The sequence below is a fragment of the Vanacampus margaritifer genome, chromosome 15 (genome assembly GCF_051991255.1).
Source record: "Vanacampus margaritifer isolate UIUO_Vmar chromosome 15, RoL_Vmar_1.0, whole genome shotgun sequence".
NCBI classification, from domain to species: domain Eukaryota; kingdom Metazoa; phylum Chordata; class Actinopteri; order Syngnathiformes; family Syngnathidae; genus Vanacampus; species Vanacampus margaritifer.
The window spans coordinates 19222689-19243074 of NC_135446.1; the positions used below are offsets into that span (position 1 = coordinate 19222689).

Below are 20386 nucleotides of genomic sequence, written 5' to 3' on the forward strand. Positions count from 1 at the left end.
TCCATCAAAGGCAAATACTGTATTACCATTGCAAAAGCAGAAGCTGATGGGTTTGGAAATGAGCCAAGTGGGCACATTAGCTAATGTTAAAAGAAGAAAAATATCTATCGGTGGGATCTCTTACTATTTTTTTTTTTTAAATCACATTGAAAAAATCCGGTAAAAATGTTTAATTATCCTAGTTGACCACCTCACATGTAAAATAGCTCTCTAATATTGTTTATTAAACATATTATCCATATAATAGAATTTGTGGATCATAATTTTTTGCGAGTCCTTCTGGCCCTTTCTTGTCACCAGAGTGCAGTATAATACAGTCATTAACATACAAACAAAGAAAACAGGAGTAATATTACTCGATTTTCCCAGACGGAAAATACTGATTATTGTTAAATTGTCTATGAGTTGATGCACCATTTGTGTTTGTGTGTTTGTTTGTTTCACCATTTCACAAAAGTGAAAGTGAAGTGAGCAAAAGTGTTCAAATATCCGTTGCTCAAAAAGCGTGATAACGCCACAACTATCGGTGCTATTTGTTAGCCTGTTGATGACGCGTTCCATTGTTTGTTAGCATTAAGCTAGTTGAATGCAAAGCTGTGTGTTTGATTTAAACAAACAACATTTAACTGTCTTTGTTATATGTTTAATCGACTGATTGCTTTTCTTCTATTCTATTCTATTCTTGATGATAAAATGGGAAATTATAGTAGCGTGATTTTGGATGCCACTTTTTAGTTTGTGAAAGAATAATGTCAGCCTCTTTGCCTGGATAAATAAAGGATTTGTTTTATTTATTTTTTTAATTGAATTTTTGCAGTCGATTGAAGTGAAAAACATATCTTTAATCTCAGGCCACTTTTACACGCCAGAATGAGCAAAAAAACGTTTTTGTTTTGTTTTAGTATTCATGATCCTACCGTGATACTCCGTCCTCGCTCGGGGGCAAAAAGCACCCCTCGCGTTGTTCAATTCCACCTTGCAGGGTAGGAAGCGGCTTTTTAATATTTATATCCGTACACAAGGCGGTGCCACTTTTATCTGCGTTCCCGCCGGCCCCCGCCGCAGTCAGAGCGTCGCCTCAACTCCGGGAGAAGAAAATTCGAAACTTTCCCCCTGCATCGGGGGCAGCGCGTCGGTAAACAAACAACGTGTTCCGGCGAGATCGCGCTTAGAACTCGAGACGCAGGTGAAAAGATTGATGTTGTTTGTCCTCTCTCTTGTGCCACTAAGCTATTGTCGCTCGCTGCTAATTAGTAAATAGAAGCCGTGACACGCTGCTGCACAGCGCTAATGAACACTAGAGGTGTTAAGCTACAGGAAGTGCACGAGGGGGTGCTGGAGAAATTCTGCTCGGTGACGTAGGGGACCAGAAACTTTAATAGGGCCCACCGATATGGAGGTTTTTTTTAAGGCCAATGACGATTCTGATATTTGATATATTTTGCCAAATTTTATAAAAACTAATATCAATCAATATCAAAAATCATATTTGTAGACTCGCATCATATACTGTAGTAGACAACACCTCGTGACCACAAACAATTGTTCAACGTTTCTTGGGAGGCAGCCTCGGTGCCATCAGCCACATGCTGCTTCACTGCCCGTCCTTAAAATGCCAAACGTCAAAGACGGCAAGGAGTAGCAGAATTGGAAAGAAGTGGTGGTTGGAAGCTTGGGAGGGAAACCAATTGTGCAGTGTCACACTGCATTATGGAAGCAATAGATCCAAGTGGACGCCCTCCCCGGCCCCCACGGGCACACCCCGCATTCCGCCAACCGCCGAGGGTGCCTGGTGGGCGTGCACCCTGGAATGTGCCATCTCTGGAAAGTCACATTCGGCAAATTTTATACCGTTACCTTACCTGACAGCCTGAAACCATTTCCTGTATGTAGGAAGTCTCTAGTCCAGCAGCACAATAGGACATCCACTCAAAATGCAATGACGATTATTGGACTCTATTTTGCTTTGCCTTTGAAGCCAGTTAGACTTAGAGACATGAAACTTTGTAAGCTTGATTATCATGAGTAGACCCACAAAATAGTCTCACGAAGCCAAGCTCCAAAAAGACAGAGAAATTCTGCCATTTTCACATTAGACTCATTTTTGCCGTTCTCAATGGCTTTTCAAAGATGGAGTTCTCCTGTTTTTTTTTTGTGTCAATCATGAGTAGACCCACAAAATAGTCTCACGAAGCCAAGCTCCAAAAAGACAGAGAAATTCTGCCATTTTCACATTAGACTCATTTTTGCCATTCTCAATGGCTTTTCAAAGATGGAAGTCTGCTGTTAGTTTAGTTTTGTCAATCATGAGTAGACCCACAAAAAATTCTGCCATTTTCATGTTTGACTAGTTTTTGCCATTCTCAATGGATATTCAAAGATGGAGTTCTCCTGTTTTTTTTTTTGTGTCAATCATGAGTAGACCCACAAAAATTTTTCCCTAGAAGACATGTCCAAAAAGACATTTTCACGTTAGACTCATGTCTGCAAGTTTCAATGGTTTTTCAAAGTTGGATGACTCCTATATATATATATATATATATATATATATATATTTTATTTTTTTAATTATTATTATTATTTTTTTTTTTTATTGTGGGATCATTCATCATCAATCAGTAGACCCGCAAAAAAAAAAAGTCTCAAATACATGCCCAAAACTACATTGGAATGCCACTATTTTGACTTGAAGCAGCCATTTTAGCCCCATTTTGCCTATTTCCAGGGGTCGTTCAAACACAAACTCATCCTAAGATTTGGTGCTATAACTACCAAATCTGAACCATGTAGAGTCAGTTTGATGACTCATCATAGTACACAAAACTCAAATCACTCCACAAAGTGAGAGATTTACCAAGCTTAAAAATACGGCTTCTCAATACAATTGGACTTATTAACGTGACATTTGGTGTGTGTGTATCTCAAATAGATGCACAGAAAAGTGCCATTTTGGTTTGAAGCTGCAATTTATGGCTCATTTTGCTGCTGTCCTTGAAATACAAAGCCTTGATTTTTGTCTGATTGCTACCAAACTTTGACCGCGTGTGCCAGACAGGTGGATGAGGCAAGATGGTGTGAATTTTGAGTTATTGTCAACACGTGTGGGTGAAACATGACAGCAAACTTTGATGATTCGCCATAAAGCACGAAAGTGGCAGATGCAAGGATGTACGTGTCAGTTCCTTGTCAATCAAACTTTTACTTTTGTTTCCAAGCCTGTTGTTTTTCGTGTGTGCGGCTGAGACACAAACAGAAATGCAACCTGGAAAATAAGGCTGCCGTCTACTTGCTGCTTTTGAGCATATTAAAAGTAGATTGTGCCGGATGTACATTGTTTATCCTTCTAATCTCATCGCTCTTTTGATGGATTCCTGCGCTTTTTTTCTATTAAATAAAAAAACAATAACGTTCCAGCCGCGGAGGAGAGCGGATGTTCAAAGACAAACTGCCCAATTTTCTTCGGAAATAGGAGGTTTGGCTCACCTAAGAGCGAGCGAGAACTCATTAAATGATTATGTGCGCATTGTTTGGTAACTGAATAATTCATGATTGCTTGATTGCCGCCTTTGAAGGTTTTATTGCCGGGCGGTGTACGGAAGAATAAGGTAAAGGGGTGCGTGCGGCGGGTCGCACGCATATCACTTGTCCATCAGTACAATCTTATATAAGTGTTCATTATTATGATTATTATTAATATTATTCTGTCTGTTTGTCAGTTAGCGTCAGCGCTGTCTCGCCGTTGTGGTTGTGGGTCTCGCACACTTGCTCATCACCCGTTCTGTGTGTGTGGACCGTGACGGACAGGCGGGTGGCGGTTGCCTAGCAACACCATTCGGAAGCGATTCCGTTTTATCCGTCCCGGCGACAAAAGGAGAATTAAAGCTTTTGAAATATTTATATTCAAATGTTTTTTTTTAACATTTTTCTGTGTCTTGGCTGAGGAGACACTGATGCCGCAAGCATTTCTGTCTCAAACGAGCATATTGCTACCTGAGACTACGGATGTGACAGTACACTGTGCCGACAAGTATTAGGTCGACTGTGAGGAAAATTCTCAATTCATGAATGTTCTGAACTCCTCTTTGCAGAGCAGAGAACTGATGATTCTGTCAACAATTTGATTCCGATCAGATGACAGAATTTCCTAACTATCAATTAATTGACTGAGCCATTATTGTGCCTTGTTGGAGGTACTGAACCCCAGTAGAAATCAGAAAGAAAACTCTTTAAGTGAAGTTCAGAGAGACTCCTAGAATTGGTCCAAATGAAGAAAATCGGCATGGCTTCCGTTGCAACGTGAAAATGGATTCCGCAGCTAAATGTGTGATATTGTGCCCTTTGTTGGTGGCTTGTGTTTTACTTCACAGCCGTGGTCCGCCCATGCACAATGACCAGAACTGATATCCAATACAATTTTGCTTAAAATTTGGTAGCAATCTGATAAAAGAAAAGGAAGAAAAAAAAAACGTCTGACAGGACCCTTGTAATATTTGCTTCACACCAAAATGGCAGACTCCCTGGTTCCTTCTGGCCATGGCGTCTTGAGACTTTTTTTGTGGGTCTACTCAAAGTAGACCTCACCTACCAAATTTCATGTTGCTAAGTGAAACTGGCTTCAGGAGCTGATTTTCGTTTGAATCCAAAGACAGCAAGGATCCCTGGAAGTGACCACCTCAAAAGAAAATGGCACATTTCCTGTGTCTTTGAAGCTTCTTGAGACTTGTTTGTGGTTATATCCATGATAAACGTGCTGACCAAATTAAATGTTTATCAATGAAACAGGCTTTCCCAAATCTTGACATGTCCTATTTTTGGGTGGTCTCGTGACGAGTTTAAACTGTGGGGTGCTCTGCTTTTCATGGCTTTGTATATATATCGATGTAAACATGGTAGATTCATCTCCATGCATCCTCGTGGGCTCACTTTTTTTTTCTTTATCCAAGGCAGCGCTAGCGTACCTGCACACTAAAGATTCCTAAAGTTACATGAAATTTCCCTTAAATCTTTTAAACGCTGCTTAGATTTTCTTCGTCTTCATCCTTCTCCTCCTCCCTGGGCTATCTGCAAAGCTCCCCTGCTGCTTAGTCGACCTTAAACGGTGTGCAATGTTTGAAGCAAAGCGAGGCTCACCTTTCGTGGGCTCCCTGCTGAGTCAGCAAGTGGCACCTAAAGCGGGGACACGGCAACAAAACAACAATAACACAACATGGCAGCCCTGCGGAGAGTTACGTATCGAAATACAATGTACAAAATGAATAAAAAATAAATAAATACCAGCAATAACCATAAAACATGAAATGGGTCTTGATGTTCATTGTTCTCTTTTTCCTCATTGAAGTGGCAATCCTTGTGAGGAAAAAATTCAATTCGAATTTTTTTTTTATTTTATTCTTTAAAAAAAGAAATGAAAGGGGACAGAAAATAGTAAAACTTGTGGTATCCGCCCCTGATCAAAAAAAGAAAAACAAATAAATAAAATAAAAAGGAAAAAATAACAATAGTAATAATAATCAACTAAGCAGTCAATATGCTATCATGGTAACAAACAAAATGATTCAAGAGCAAGACACCTTGTGCTATATTTTTCCAGTAATTGAGCTTTTATAAAAATAAAATTTTAAATACCAATGGAATGAGATGATTTAGTTTTATAATCCACATTGTTCCACAAACTGACACCTTGAATTGAAATACATTGTTCTTTTGTTTTGTTCTGTATTTAGATTTGGAGAAAATATTTCTTCCTCTTTATTTGTACTCACTTTCCCTTTTTTTTTTTGATTTGCATGTTAATTGGTCAAACTTCATGATGGGCTTTATACATTATTTTACGGCAGGTAAAATCCCTCAATTTATTGAATCTGAGAGTTTTTAGTTGGATAAATATTGGAAAAGAAAAATGGGTTCAGTTAACTTGGAAAGTTTCAATTATCATGACAATGCAGTCTACGTCTCAGCAACGACTTTTCCCAGAGTTGACTCTCATTGTCGGAGCAGAATGTTGAAGGCGAGCGAGCAGGAACCTTAATTAGCTTTGCCGCAGCTAGCTGCGTTTTCTTGCCGCGGATGCAAAGCCGTTGCGGACGGGTCTGATTGAACCGCAGCACCTTTAACGATGCTCCACTTGTTAATGCTTAGAAATGAGCATGCGGCCGACGTTGTTTACGCCGTTGACACTCTGATAGCTTTTTCCCAATTTTAGTGGGACACTTGGGACTTATTAGCGGTCACAGCATACCGCAGTCAAAGTTTTGGTTGAATTGTGAGAAATAGTAGCATTTGATTTGTGGAAGAAGGTCTAATTATTATTCACTGGAGCTCCAATGTGACTTATTTCCACGCTCATCTTTAATACTGGAAAGTGAACATCCTTTTCCTGTTTGGGCTAATAAAGACTATAAGGAGACACTTTGACTTTTATAAGCAACAACTTTTATTCCTCTGTCGTTTTTCTCTCGTAAAGCAGACAGCATCCATTAAATCAGGCTTTCTGCAAACATTTCCCAAATAGCCCTCATAGGGACCTTTTGGGACGTGCAGCAAAAAAGACAAGAATGGTGAGGGTGTTTTTTTTTTTATTGCAGCAGTAACTGTTCCTGGCAGGAAGTGGATGTCTGTCGCCAGGAAATTCAATATTAGCCATGGAAGGAGGCCACCATTTTTTGTTTTTGGAGGGTCACACGTTTGTCTCTTGGAAAGGTTAAGAATTAACCCATCATGTACGTCTGTCTAGTATACCAATTTGTTAGCGATGTGGCAAAATCTCTTGGACGAATCTGTCTGTAAAGGACTCTGAGGACTGGTGGAAAAAGTGGCCCTAAAATGGCTGCATAAAAACAAAATGGCAGAGATCCTGTGTCTTTTCAAGCGTTGCTTCTTTAAGCTCATGTCCACCAAATTCCATGTAGCTTTGTGTAAGTAGCTACGGGTGCTGAATTTATTAGAAAATTGTAAGTGGCAAGGATCCGTTGTGATAAACCCTAAAAGGAGCGCTTCAAACCAAAACTGCAGACTTTCTGTGCGGTTTTGGACATGGCTTTTTGAGACTTTGTCATAGGTTGAAACATGATGATGGTCACAGCCACCAAATTTCATGCTGCTGGGTGAGACTGGCTTCGGGGGCTGAATTTTCAAAAAAACACAAGTCAGCAGGGGGGGGAAAAACTTGAATGTGATGACGGTTCATAAAAGTCTCAGCATCTCATCATTGTGTTCCAATTAGATGCTTTGTAGCAAACACGTGTTCAAAAAAGAGATCTGCCTTGGGGGCATTTAAAAGAACGTCAAGTCACTATGCAAGCATGGTAGGCATTGGAAAAAACAAAGTATTGTAGTTTTGGTGATAAAATAAAAAAGATTATGCTTTTTTGTTGCATGTTGGGGAGGCTTCTCTATTGAGTCATAAATTAATGAAGATGTTTGTCTAAGCTGTTTACACCGAAATCCAATTTAAAACATATTCTCATTCTCGATAATAGGACATGAAAAGAGTGTTGTATATATTGTTGGAAAAAACAAAATTTCCTTCGAGCCGGATTTGAACCAGCGACCTAAGGATTTCGGCGTTGCCACTACAGTCCTCCGCTCTACCAACTGAGCTATCGAAGGGGATGCAACTAAATGGCTACAAATAGTTTATATAGATCAGTATTGATCAAACAGCTAAAATACCACGGTAACTTTTTTTATGTCAACATAAAAGCTTTGTAAATTCACCCGTAATGAGCTAAGATCATCTAAGTGACGGCAATCGACACTTAAGTGTACGTAAAAATTGCTTAGCTGAGCATGCTAAATGTAGCATCAGGCCTACGCAAACAAAACGGACTTGTCAAAAATGACATCTGTTCTTCTTTTTTTTTTACCAGTTAACAATGTAACAAGCTAATATAGAGCAAATCAAGCAACGGAGGATCATGTTGGCACTTTCGTGTTTCTGCATGCTGGATTTCTGCCCCCCACCTCCCGACACACACACACACACACACACACCCATACACACGCAGGATTCCAGGCCAATTTTCCAACTCTGTTGCCCTTGACTTGTCTCTTATCCTTTCCTCCGACTCTCTGTCAGCACTTTCACATCCTCCAAACTCCCTTCGCCACCCTCAGCCTCACCCCGTCTCTCATTGCTCCCCACTTTGCAATATCCACATTCCCGACCAAATGAGCCTTTCGCCCCGCGGCCCCCCCGTCTCCGCTTGGCAGAGTGGGAATCTCAGCGAGCTCGTTCCCAGTGAGCGGCAGCTGTGGCGCTTGAAAGGCGTCCGTGCTTCCTGCTTGACTTATTCATGTGACGATACGAAATAGAGCTTTGTCGGGGCTTGGCTGCGGGTCACAGATTTTCTTTGTAAGGCCAGAACAAGAAAATTATTGATTTGTAATGAGCCTAGAGCAGTGGTTCTTAACTCATTCACTGCCATTGATGCCTAATCTTTTGTTGTTGTTGTTTTTAATCGTGAGTTAACGAGTGAAGTCACGTGATTAATTACAATTAATTTTAATCACCTGACGCCCCTCATTTTTAATAATCTTTTCTTCTTCTTCTTTAAAAAAATGTGGGAAAAAAATTATATATATATATATATATATATATATATATATATATATATTTTTTTTTTTTTAAGATTATTAAAAATTAGGGGCATCAGGCCATTAGAATTAATCGTACATTGTAATTAATCGCATGATTTCGCTAGTTTCACGGTTAATCACAAATTTTATATCTGTTCCAAATGTACAATAAAAAAATTCTAGGTTTAAATACTCTTGTTAACAAAAGTGGAAAAAAATTAAAATAATAAATAAATAAATAAATAAATAAAATAATATATATAAATAAATAAATAGTTCAAATGCATTTTTGACGTCTATAGCCGTCAATGGCAGTGAATGAGTTAACCTTGTTGGGCGTACTGAACCCCACCAGTTTCCAATGCACATTCACCGAATGCTTCTTTATTGAAAAATAAAATATATATTTTTTCCCACATTTAAAAACAGATACAGTAAATGAACAAAGATACAGTATTTGTAATATCATAAATAATAGTAAGTAGTCATAAGTATAAATAAAGTTTGCAGGCTAAAGCTGTGGTGGTGTTATCTGGCTAAAGCTAACTGCATAAGTAAATATAGATGTCCGGTTTTTATGGTAGCTAGCTAAAGCTAACGTTAAGCCAGTTTAGTTACTGTAGCTCCTTTAAAGACTTCTTGACATGGTTGAAATACGATACTAGACTGATGTACGGCACAATATTGGGAGGATTTTTATCGTATTGCGTGTGGGCGGAGCATGGTAGCAAAGTTTGATGACGCGCCACAAAACAGGAACCATAAATAACTCCACAAGATCATAGCTCAACCAAATGTCTAAACGTGTGCTCTGTGCAATCATCTCACCACATAAACCCGGCAGACATGCATATTTTGAGATTTCCTCGTAATTGGATGAAGAGGTGCGAATGAATCGGCCGTCTTAGACAAGGCTTAAAAACAGAACGGCTCCCCAAAGGAGGCGGCAACAGCTGGATGCTAGGTGAGAATTACAACTGCAGAGCCTCGTCGCAAGGTTGCAGATGGGCAGGAAATAGAGACACACGGTGGAGGGTAATGGAGGGGGAAGATCCAATAGATCAGCATTGTTCCATGGATTTAATCTCACAATTCCAGCTATCTTGCCCGCTTGGCCTCCACTCTGCCTCGGACCATTTTCATGGAAGTTACCGTTAAACGTGCGTGTTGCTTTTGTCCGCAGAAGGTTGCTATGACATGATAGTTTGCCCTGTGATTTCCCACGTTGGCTGTAAAGCATCGGCCAAATCACGGCAGCCTCTTTTCCAATGAATTTAGAAAACCTCCAGGACGGCAATCACCTTAACCTCACCCACGGGGTTTTGAAAGCCGTAATTTTCCCCTCTCATTTAGTGCAGAAAGTCCATCACGGGCGGCGTTAACCTGCACTTAGGCTAATGTAACCTTGACCGAGTCTAGACGGTCTTTAGCATCCGTCCCAGGCGACGACAGTGACGATGACGAAAGATAAAGTGATACATTGCTCCCTCTTGGCAGGGAATGCCCATCCTTGGATGTTTTTTCCCGCCAATAACGACCGTCCTGATTTAGTTATGAAAGTGTTCTGCGAGTGAGGTTCATGGGGAGAGACCAGGGAACGTCATTGTGATTTATCAACCTCAAATCTCAGCCCGCCGCACCCCGCATCCTCCATCAACCCGCCTTCAGACTGCCCATTTGTCTTTTCACCACTTGTCTTGTCTGAAACATCAGGAATGATTAGTCCGATGGCTCCACTAACCAGAATCCTCTGAGTCCTTTGGCAATGGGATGACTGAATCAATTTGGCACACTGAAATTATTCACTTGAGTTAGCTGATTCACTTTGAGACTTTGCGGATTTGGAAGTGTCTGTTGCATCAAGCCAACATGGGACCCATCATTAAACCTAATTGCTTAACCTAATTGGATGCACCAATTTGTACAATCTGGTTAAGGTTTGCAAAGTTACTCTTACAGATGGTCTCATGTGTGGCCCAAGACGTGAAGAGTTGTTGTTCCTGGGTGGAGGGTCACCAAGCCGTTGAAGAACAGATTAAAAAGGTTCAGTTCAGGAGAGAGCGAGAGTTCCATCAGGATGGGCAGAGGAACCTCACGGCCTGGGAGTCAACCCGCCGGCGGAAGAGGGGCCTTTTTTTGGTTTCAGCGTCAGAGCGCCGTTGTGGGCTCTGCAATCCGTTTTGGCCTGGCAGGGACAAAATCAGCTAATTCGCTGGGCCTGTCGCTGAGCGATGGCGAGCCGTGAGGTCGTCGTGTGCTGGCCCTCTGCTAGTAGCTGTGCCAGATGAAGAGGTGACCCCAAAGAGCAGGGGAGCCAGGAGTGTGGACCAGAGCCAGAGGTGAAAGGGAAAGAAGGCAAAAGAGGAAGTAGCGGCGGTCTTATACCTTGTGGAGACTCAAACCAAATTGGAATTTCCACAACTCAATTTGTCAACAACAGCAGTTTTTCCAACCTTTCTGACGTTTATGTTCACCAACTTTGAAAGCGTTATTAGTATGCAGCACCGTCATTCATGTTTGGGCGCCTTCTCTGCGTGCCTTCCTCTCGCCATATGCTCAATGCAGCCCCGCGCCGTCCTGCAGGAGCCACCTCAGCTTCTGCGACGAGTGCGGAGGAAGCGCGTAGAGTCGCCGCCGGGTCTCGGCTGACACAAAAACCCAAATAAGGCAGAAATTCTGTCACAACAGCTTCTAGCGGCGGAGGATTTGCGGGCCCGCGCTGTCTTGAAAGGCGGTATCAGCGGAGAGCTATGTTCAGAAAGCACTCCGCGCTATGTTTAGGCCACGGGCACCAGGCGGGAACGTCTCATTGTTGTGCCCACGCTCCATAACGAGCGAAGCGCACCTCGAGAGTCGGAGGTGTGAAAAGAGTAGCTGAGGATTGATATTATTACTTCAGGGAGTGTTAATGGCACACTGCTGTTGTCTTATGTGTGTAATTGCACGTACAGCAGCAGGTGTGAACGTGCATAACGGACAATGAGGTTCTCGAGGGGATCGCTTCCCTCAGATAACTGGGAGGTGTGAACAGAACACAAGAGGTCACTTGGCAAATGAAAATTAGACTGGCTTTACTGAATGGGTTTGCCAAGATTCTCTTTACAAGTGATCAGAAGAAGAAGAAAAAAGCGCTTTAAATTGACTTGTGTAAACTTGTGTTTTGGTTGAATGAAAAATAAGATGAAAATAATGATCCTGAAAAACGAGTTTCAGAAAGTTAACCAAAAAGTCAGCTTTCAGTGACGCCAAATGTCAGAAAGCATTAAAAAAAATGTTTTTGTCATTTTCACCCCTCGTCGAAAAAACTGTTTTTGTCATAAACGTCCGCCCACCCCATGAACAACAACAAACAAGCTCGCTGGCTTCTTGTCAGCCGGCTGACAGTCGATATTCTCGGCCATTAACGCATCGCTGCTGACACGCCGCTGTCCCGCGCCGCCTAACGAGCGCTGCAAATGGCCGCCGGTGACAGGGAGAAACCATGGCCAATTTTGTGCAAAAACACACAACCCCTCTAGGCAGCGGCTGCTCTGGCAGGTGTCAGTCGTCGGAGGTGTGTATTGGACGCCCTCAGGCAAGACGGAATTGTGTGTTACGCAATGGTTGGTGGCTGGGAATACATTGTCATGTTGGACTATCAAGATGATTTCCCACCATATGATTTAGAATGTGTTTGGGATCACTCCCTAGTTGCTATAGTTGCACTTTATAGTGACGTTGCCATTTTGTGGTGCTGTTTATATGTGTAATGTGTAAAGGTTATTATCATCCCTTTTGTAAGGCCCTCAATAGGGATTAGAGATTAGGAAATAAGTGAATGATTCATTTCCTACTGTCTAATCACTATATAGGGATTTTAGTGGACTTTTAGTCAACTATATAGAGCACAATGTAAAAATCCTGGAAGGAATATATTCATCCATTAGTCTATCCATCTATAGTAATTAACTTTTGTTTGTTTTTTAGCTGCTCTTCTTGTCCTTTTTTCTGCAGTATTTGGCACTCCGAAGTTCGCCTGGTTAGTGTGAATTATTTTCATCCATCCATTCATCCATCCATCCATCCATTCACCCATCCATCTATCATCCATCCATTAAACCATTCACCCATCTATCGATCCATCCATCAATCTAGCATCCATCCATCCATTCACCCATTCATCCATCCATCCATCTAGATTATCATCCATCCATTCACCCATCTATCCATTCATCCATCCATCAATCTAGCATCTATCCATCCATTCACCCATTCATCATCCATCCATCCATCCATCCGGTCACCTATTCATCCATCCATCCATCCAGCCGGTCACCTATTCATCCATCCAGCCGGTCACCTATTCACCCATCCATCCATTTACCCATCCATCCATACATCCATTCATGATATGCCCCACTTGGCCATCATTGGCTGCAGGTGATTATGCTACATTGCTTGGCTTGTCTGTGCTGTAGGGAATAATGGCGCGCTTAGTAGTGGACCTATGACTGTTGTGATGGTACATCATGTGATTTCTTTATTATTCTTATCCCTTCATACTATGTCGAGCAAAAAAAACAACAACAAAAAAATCTGACGAATATGTGCAATATCAATTCACATGTATAACAGAACATATGTTGTTCCACAGGGTTCAGCTCTGGGGCCTCTGCTGTTTTCATTGAATCTGCTGCCCGTGGGTTCCATCTGAAGAAAACAGCAGTGGTTGTTTTAAAGTGCCCCCATAAATCTAGAGTTGAGTGATGGGAGTCAACATCCTACCTGCATGCTTTTTGCTCAGCGCTTCTTTTTTTCCCTCCAATGATGAGAAAATCATTGAGGTCTCGATCTGCCATTTAACTCGGCGATGTGAAACAGTAACCTACTCACGAAGGCGTCACTATTTTTAACACAAATTGTCGCCCACTCCTTGCTCACTGGCTTCCCGTGAGACGGAAAGCACTTCGTGTGAGGTACAAAGAAAGAAAGCTCTTTCTTTCCCCCCCCAATATCACTCCTCCTCGGCTCAATTAAGAAAGGGTATACACACAGTCAACTTAGTGGTCCAGCTGAGGGCTAACACCTCTGGGGGTCCATACACACACACAAACGCTCACTTGAATCTTGAAATAGCAACAAGTCGCTCTTCTCCTAATATGGCCAAGTATGTGGTCCTATTCCTGGGCGGAACAACGGCAGGATGATAAGCGCCGCTATCAGTCGAATAAGCACGTCGGTGGCTTGCGGGTCAGCGTACGCTGCTTTTAAAAAGATGACTTTTTGCTTTTAACACCTGTCTGGTGTCACCAGGATGTGGCGTCATGAGAATGGGGGCGAGGATTATTTTATTGTAACATTGTTAAAATATTTGCCAATATTAGATTTGACCTATATCACCTTATACAAAGCCTACATGATTGGATATTATAAAATGTTAGTTTTGAAATTTTCCTATTCAATTTAGATGTAATTTTAAAGCTAATATAGCGTAACCCTGCTACTTTCAACCAGGCAATTACTGTTTTTATAGTTCGTATTACTAATTAATGTTGACTTATTAATTAGTTTTTCTATTGGAGTTATTTATATATGCTGAATATTTGATATTTTATTCATTTGCTAATACTTTTAACTATTTAAAAAAAAACTATTGAATATTATTAAAAAAACAATTTTAAAGAATAAAACAATTATCAATTATTAGCATTATTTGTTTTATATATAAATAAATGTTAGCACTATTATTTAATTTTAGGGTATTACTGGTGTTAATTTATTATTTCCCTTGGCTTTTTGTCATGTTCTTTATTGCTGCTCACCAGCCATGCCATCCAATTTGGCAACATGGCACTTGTCTGAACAATGTGCTGCATTGTTATTCATAAGCACTTTTTGTTTTGGTTTTTAGGAAGCAAATGTTAACGGGCCAATAAAATGATGGCGATGGCAGAAAGCGTCTGCTGCTCGTGTGTGTGTGTTTTGTGTTGTCGTGCCATAATGCGCTATAATGACTTTTTGTGTTTGTTTTATTACATTGTAGTCACGTCGTAACATCCTGCTGTTTGCAAAAAGCAGTCATTCATCTTCCCGAGTAGTTGATTTGAATCCCCCACCCAAACCCCCCCCCCCCCCCCTCCCAAAGTAAAAACCCAAACAGACCCTCCTCTCCGATTCGTTTTTACTTATCAGCTTTATTTGCCGGCGGCGATGAGGCGGCGGCCAGGACGCCATCGATCAAGCGGCTCGTAAACACTCGGAAGGAGCAAAACTGCGGGCCAAATAATTTGGAGCCAACAGCAAAACGTGCTCACTGCCGCCCAAAATTGGTGCCAGGATGGCGCCATTAAGGACCCAGCATGCCCCCAGTCCTGTACACACTCGACAAATGGAATATCTCTGATGATGTAAAGCTCATTTTCACAAATTAAAAGCTTCCATGTGGAAAAACAAAAGCTGTGAATGGAAACTTTAGAAAGTTTTGAAAGGTGGCATCATCCAACTTAATGATTTTGTATCTTTGTCTGTTGGTTTTTCCCACCTGGAAAACGGTTACTTTGGAGTCCATTCGTCTAGATTCCTACTGGTCCTGATTTCGGTATTTTATTATTGAGTTTTCCCATTTGACTCATTCACTCGCAGCCATCTTCAGTGAAGCCATCCCCTTCACTCCTGACTGTTTTACTGAATTTGTATTGATTTTGCAAGGCCCACACAATATTGTGTTATATTGCTATAAAAACATGAAACCTACCAAAAGAAAGATTAGAGTCTCTTCTTTCATCAGGAATTGTTTCTACCTGTTTACGTTTTGCAGCAATTAGCATTAGAATATACCTAAGTTTCATAATTTTTCACAAATCTATTTAAAACTGTGAGTAAATTAACTTTTTTTTTAACATGGCCCTGGTTGCTCTCTTTTGCTCTGCTGCCACCTACTGGCTGTTTGTGTAATAACTACTTTTTACTATGCCATTTTATGTGTGTCTGGCGCCAATGAATTCAATAGAGCTCTTTTATCTATTTAGCGATTTTGACTCGGATTGTTCTGCTACAAACATAAGACATGTAGCGACGCAAATTTTCTCCCTTTTCAGTCTAAATAAACCACAAACCGGTCGGAGTCCGTCAGCAATAAGTGTCAATGTGGAAACACGAAATATTTGTTCCGGGCCTCCCGGCAACCTCCAGGTGCCGCAAATAAGTTTTTAGAATGATTAAAATAGCTTCGACGCATGCATTTTTGCGTCGATCAATTTTTGCCCTAGACGTCTTACTTTTGACACTTGACATTTCCAGTTTAAGAAGACAACTGGTCTTTTCAGACCCAGAAAATTCCTGTTTTGTACGCTTGACACTTGATATTTCCAGTTTGGGAACATACCTGGACATCTTAACACTGGAAAACCATCAACCTAGAGTCCTGAAAGAATCCTGATGGAGTACATTAGTCTATATTCCAATTGGCTTAGGTTACGTTGTCTCATCATTGGATTTGTCCCTTAAAATTCCTTCTAATGTTACCTTAGAGTCCAATAATTATCCTAAAGGAATACATTCATCTAGATTGTTCCATTGGCGTAAAAATGAACTTCTAGCTCTCGTCAAAGGGGTGGTTTACTCAAACATGGAGTAAAGTGTAGATTGTGCCTTTAAATGGACAGAAATGGACTGCACTCCCGTTTCTGTTTTTGGACTAAGATGTGAGTGGGATATGTAAAAAAAAGAAAAAGGAAAAGGAAAGAGCCTCCGAGAACAAGCCGAGGCTCTCAGAACGATTCCGTTTGTAGAAAAGATGACCCATTGATTTTTTTTTCTTAGGTGTGCTGTATCTCTGATCTAAAAGCATCCTCACCTCCAGCTCTCCCGCTCGCCCCGATAACGTAGTTTACCATCACCGGGTTGAACTTTTAAAAAATTGTTTAAAAAAATCTCGTTGTGCCGACGTATTGAGACGCCAAGCGCGGTTTCCAGCGGGGAGTTGAAGTTGAGCTCAAAAGTATTGATTTCTTTGCCCGTTGTTGCTCTCGAGTCGCTTGTGTGCTTAAATTTTATTTTCTCCAATGCAACCAACCGCTTCAGTGGAACATGTCGGATAAGACGAGCCCAAAAATATACCAGATGATAAATATTGTTTGTTTTATTTGTTTTGCTGACACTCTTGTTGGATCCAAACTTTTAAAGTTTTTCTATTATTTTTGCTCAAATATTTACTATGTTGACTTATAGTTCTGTAATGTTCTATAAAGAATACAGTATATCATCCACCCCCGGGACCTTGCCACCGAGAAGCTTTCCAACCACCTCAGTGACTTCGACAGTATATCTCTTGTGAATATCATGTTATCTGTCTGCACGTATTATTCCATCTTGAAAAACGTTTCCATCAGGTTACTCTAATCTAAAAGACGACATTATGTTATCCTTTCCTGTCCGGCCCAAACTCAAAGGGTCGCCAGGAGGATGATGATGATGATGATGATGATGATGATGATGATGATGTTCCACCTCCTCCTTCCAGGTGTTGGGATGATGATCGGGCCGCATATTAAGTGCGGCGCTTGAAAGGGGCTTCAAACCAGCCCTCCTCCTCCTTTCCCTGCGCTAATTAGGCGATTGAAAGATCTGAGGCGAGTGTGTGTGGGAGGATAATTTGGGTTAAAACGGCAATGCGTGTCAGCCATTTATCCCCATACACAACAAAGGGAGGGGGCAGCTGTGATCTGAAAGCGCTTTCACGACTTCCCGCCCGTTCCAAAAGCGCCCTTGTTGTTTATTCGGCGCCATCGGGAGCGCAAAGCTCCCCTCTGTCGCGAATTGGACATAAAAAAACCCACCCGGATGAGTTGCTTCCTCGCACAACAGTTTCACTCTGGCAGGAAAATGATTGATATTAATGTTTTTTTTTTTTTTTGTTTCCGCGCCGGAGGTAAAAATGAAGCGAGTTAATGAAATAACGAGAGAGACTTTCCCCGTGGAACTTGAAAAGATCCTTTTAGCTGTTTTTCATCTCAGCCAGCCATTTAATAACTTTTTTCTGTTATTCAGCATGACCTCCTCGGAATATTGTGCTTGTCCATGTTTACATGCGACTTTTGCCACAGGATCTTTGGTGTGTCACTTTGATTGACACTCCCTTTGCAGCATTGCACAGCCAATGTAAGAATATACACTGTGTTCCAAATTATTATGCAAATGATGCGCGGCGTGTCGTCACAAATAATTTGAGTCAGGTGTGTGTCTTTACCTCCACCGAACCCCTGAGGTTCAATCAAACCCAGATTAACTCTTTGACTGCCAGACGTTTTCAGAAAAGGGATGCCGTGGGTGCCAGCCGATTTAAGCATTTTTGACTGATCTTTCAAGGTCCACAGAAAATTATGTGTTTGGACTATGGAAACACACATACTACCAAATGAAAGATTGGACTCTCATCTTTCATCAGAAAAAAAAAGTTTGTTTCTACCTTATTCCGTTTTTCAGTAATCAACTATAGAAAATGGTTAGTTTCACTTCTGTTTTGGAAAAAAACGTCTTTTAACGTCTTTGGCACTCCTCCATAGGATTTTACTAAACGTTATTTAACGTTTTTGGCAGTCAAAGAGTTAAGAACCAATGATGCCATTCGTTTTTCAAAAATAAAAATGTCGTTTTGGTTAAAATGCACTGTTCCAAATTGTTATGCACATCAATGTTTCAAGGTATTTTGTAGATGGTAAAGATCGAAAATAGTCATTTGTTGAATTGCAGCATTAGGAGGCTGTAGTAGCTGAATATCAAAATCTTTTTCAATCAAAAACGTCTTAACTGGTCAAGTTGCATTTGAATCAAATGTAACTTGACCAGTTAAGATGATTTGAACTCTCATTAGCAATTATTCAGAGATGTGATTTTTCCGCTAATTCGCGGAATTCCGCTTTTTTTATCTCCCCCCCCCCCAAAAAAAAAATTATTATTTTTTATTTTTTTGTAGTTCATTGTGTATGCACATGACTCCGACAGATAACATCTTCTGCTATAACAAAGACATTTGTGGTATGCTCTAATATGAGTTACTTTTCATTTGGTCATGATACAATTATTTGTTCATGAAATTTGAACTCTTCAACATTATTTATGTGTTAATTTAGTAATCACATTAGTTAGATATGATGATATTCTCAGTGATAGTTTTTAAAAGCAAAGGCAGTCCAATGTTTTTGAATGTGACTGATTTTGAGTTGACTAAAACTGCCATTTTATATGGGATAGTTCAATATACATTGAAAATTTATGCTGTTGTTTTGTCTATTTCTTTGTCATGTGAGTGCATTGAAAGTACTTAAAAACACGGAAAACCCATGAGCGAGTGCCAGCGGCCCCCAGGCCCCGGCTAAATTTTCAGATAATTTCACTTTGGTCAAATCACATCCCTGGTTATTGCATTCATTGAACTTCTGAGTTCTTGGACAGCTTCTCCTTGAATTTCTATCTAGGGTGCACAAAAACTCGGCAAAATTTGGCACACAGATCAGGCCTACCCCGCCCCCCCCCCCCCCCCCCCCAAAATCTATATTTATCGTTTATTGTGTATTTTTCACTAAATGTCTCAGTAGCTCTTGCAAATGTTTAACAAAGCCTTCTCGGTTGTACGTTTTAACAATAGTCTCACACAAAGCAACGATAATTAATTACCGGGATATACAATTTTCATTAGTACCCGCCCTCTGATTTGTTACTCAAACCTTACATATTCATCATCTTCATTATTTTCAAATGCTGCAGTTTTATTACACACACTTTTACATTCTATGTTTTTCAAGTTTCAAGTGGGTATTCTTGTAGGCTGAAATGTGGACATTTTTAGGCAGGCACAGATGACAACTCTTCTGTAAGGATCCTGACATGCGTCATGTCGCTAAATGAGTCACTTTGATTTGTGAATGTAGTCCAGCGTCACTCGTGGTTAAACACCCGAGGCAGAATGTTCGATGACAAAACAAAACACTCATGCAACAAATAGATTAAAATTCAAGTTGCAGGCGGGATGTAGTTTTATCCTGTTAGCTTGTCTTCGATGTCCTAAACCCTCCGTGGTCACATTAGCGTCACGTTGCACATAATCTGGATGCTAATTGGAATTGACTCATTTACGTGCTTGATCCATTTGCAGGGGGACTATAATTTGTCAGGTGTTAAAAGTATATGAATTAATTAACTTGCTAATCCCTCATTGAGGCGCGCTAGAGGCAGGGTGTGGCTCGTCTCCTTACCGTGGCTTAGTGTAGAAATCCTGTTCCGGCATAGCAGCTACACTTGATTTCTTGGAATTCAAATCATGGTCAAATCTTGCTTTCCACTCAACTTCACAGCGGGAGAGAGACCCCATTCAAAGGCAGTGGGGTTGGGGGGGGGGGGGGTTCTGAGCGCGTTTCTCCCGTGATGATGACGATTCTCTGCGGGGGGGGGCTCTCTGGTTTTCCTACTGCATCAAAAAGACATGTCAGGGGTGTAAATCTCCTCTGAGGTCTTACATCAATTCTTTGTTGGACTTTGTTTTCTCTTGCTGTACCAAAAAATACAGTTATGATACTGAGTTGTAAAGTCAAATGAAGGTGAGGTGCAGGAATATTTTTTTTCCCTCTCTGTCAACTTGAAGATGTTCTGTAGGAATATTTATTTCCTCAGTATGAAGCACATAACTTCAAATCAAGATAATTCCTTTTAAAACTGAGCTATGAACATTTCCAAATACCAGTCAGCAAACACAATGTCAGGGAAACCCTACTAGAACATCTGAACTTTATTGAGGGTTAATCAAAGACACCTTAAATAGTGGCAGGTGAGCGCT

General features: G+C 40.9%; 1 protein-coding gene and 1 non-coding gene across 3 annotated transcripts in view; one reads left to right on the forward strand and one right to left on the reverse strand.

Annotated features, from left to right (window-relative positions):
* The window catches only part of mtpn (myotrophin), a 111824-nt gene that overhangs the window by 65999 nt on the left and 25439 nt on the right, over window positions 1–20386 (forward strand). The gene's annotated exons all lie outside the window — the stretch shown is intronic.
* On the reverse strand, window positions 7523–7608 carry trnay-gua (transfer RNA tyrosine (anticodon GUA)). Its single transcript is given in 2 exon segments — window positions 7523–7558; window positions 7572–7608. It is a non-coding gene; the product is annotated as a tRNA-Tyr (tRNA).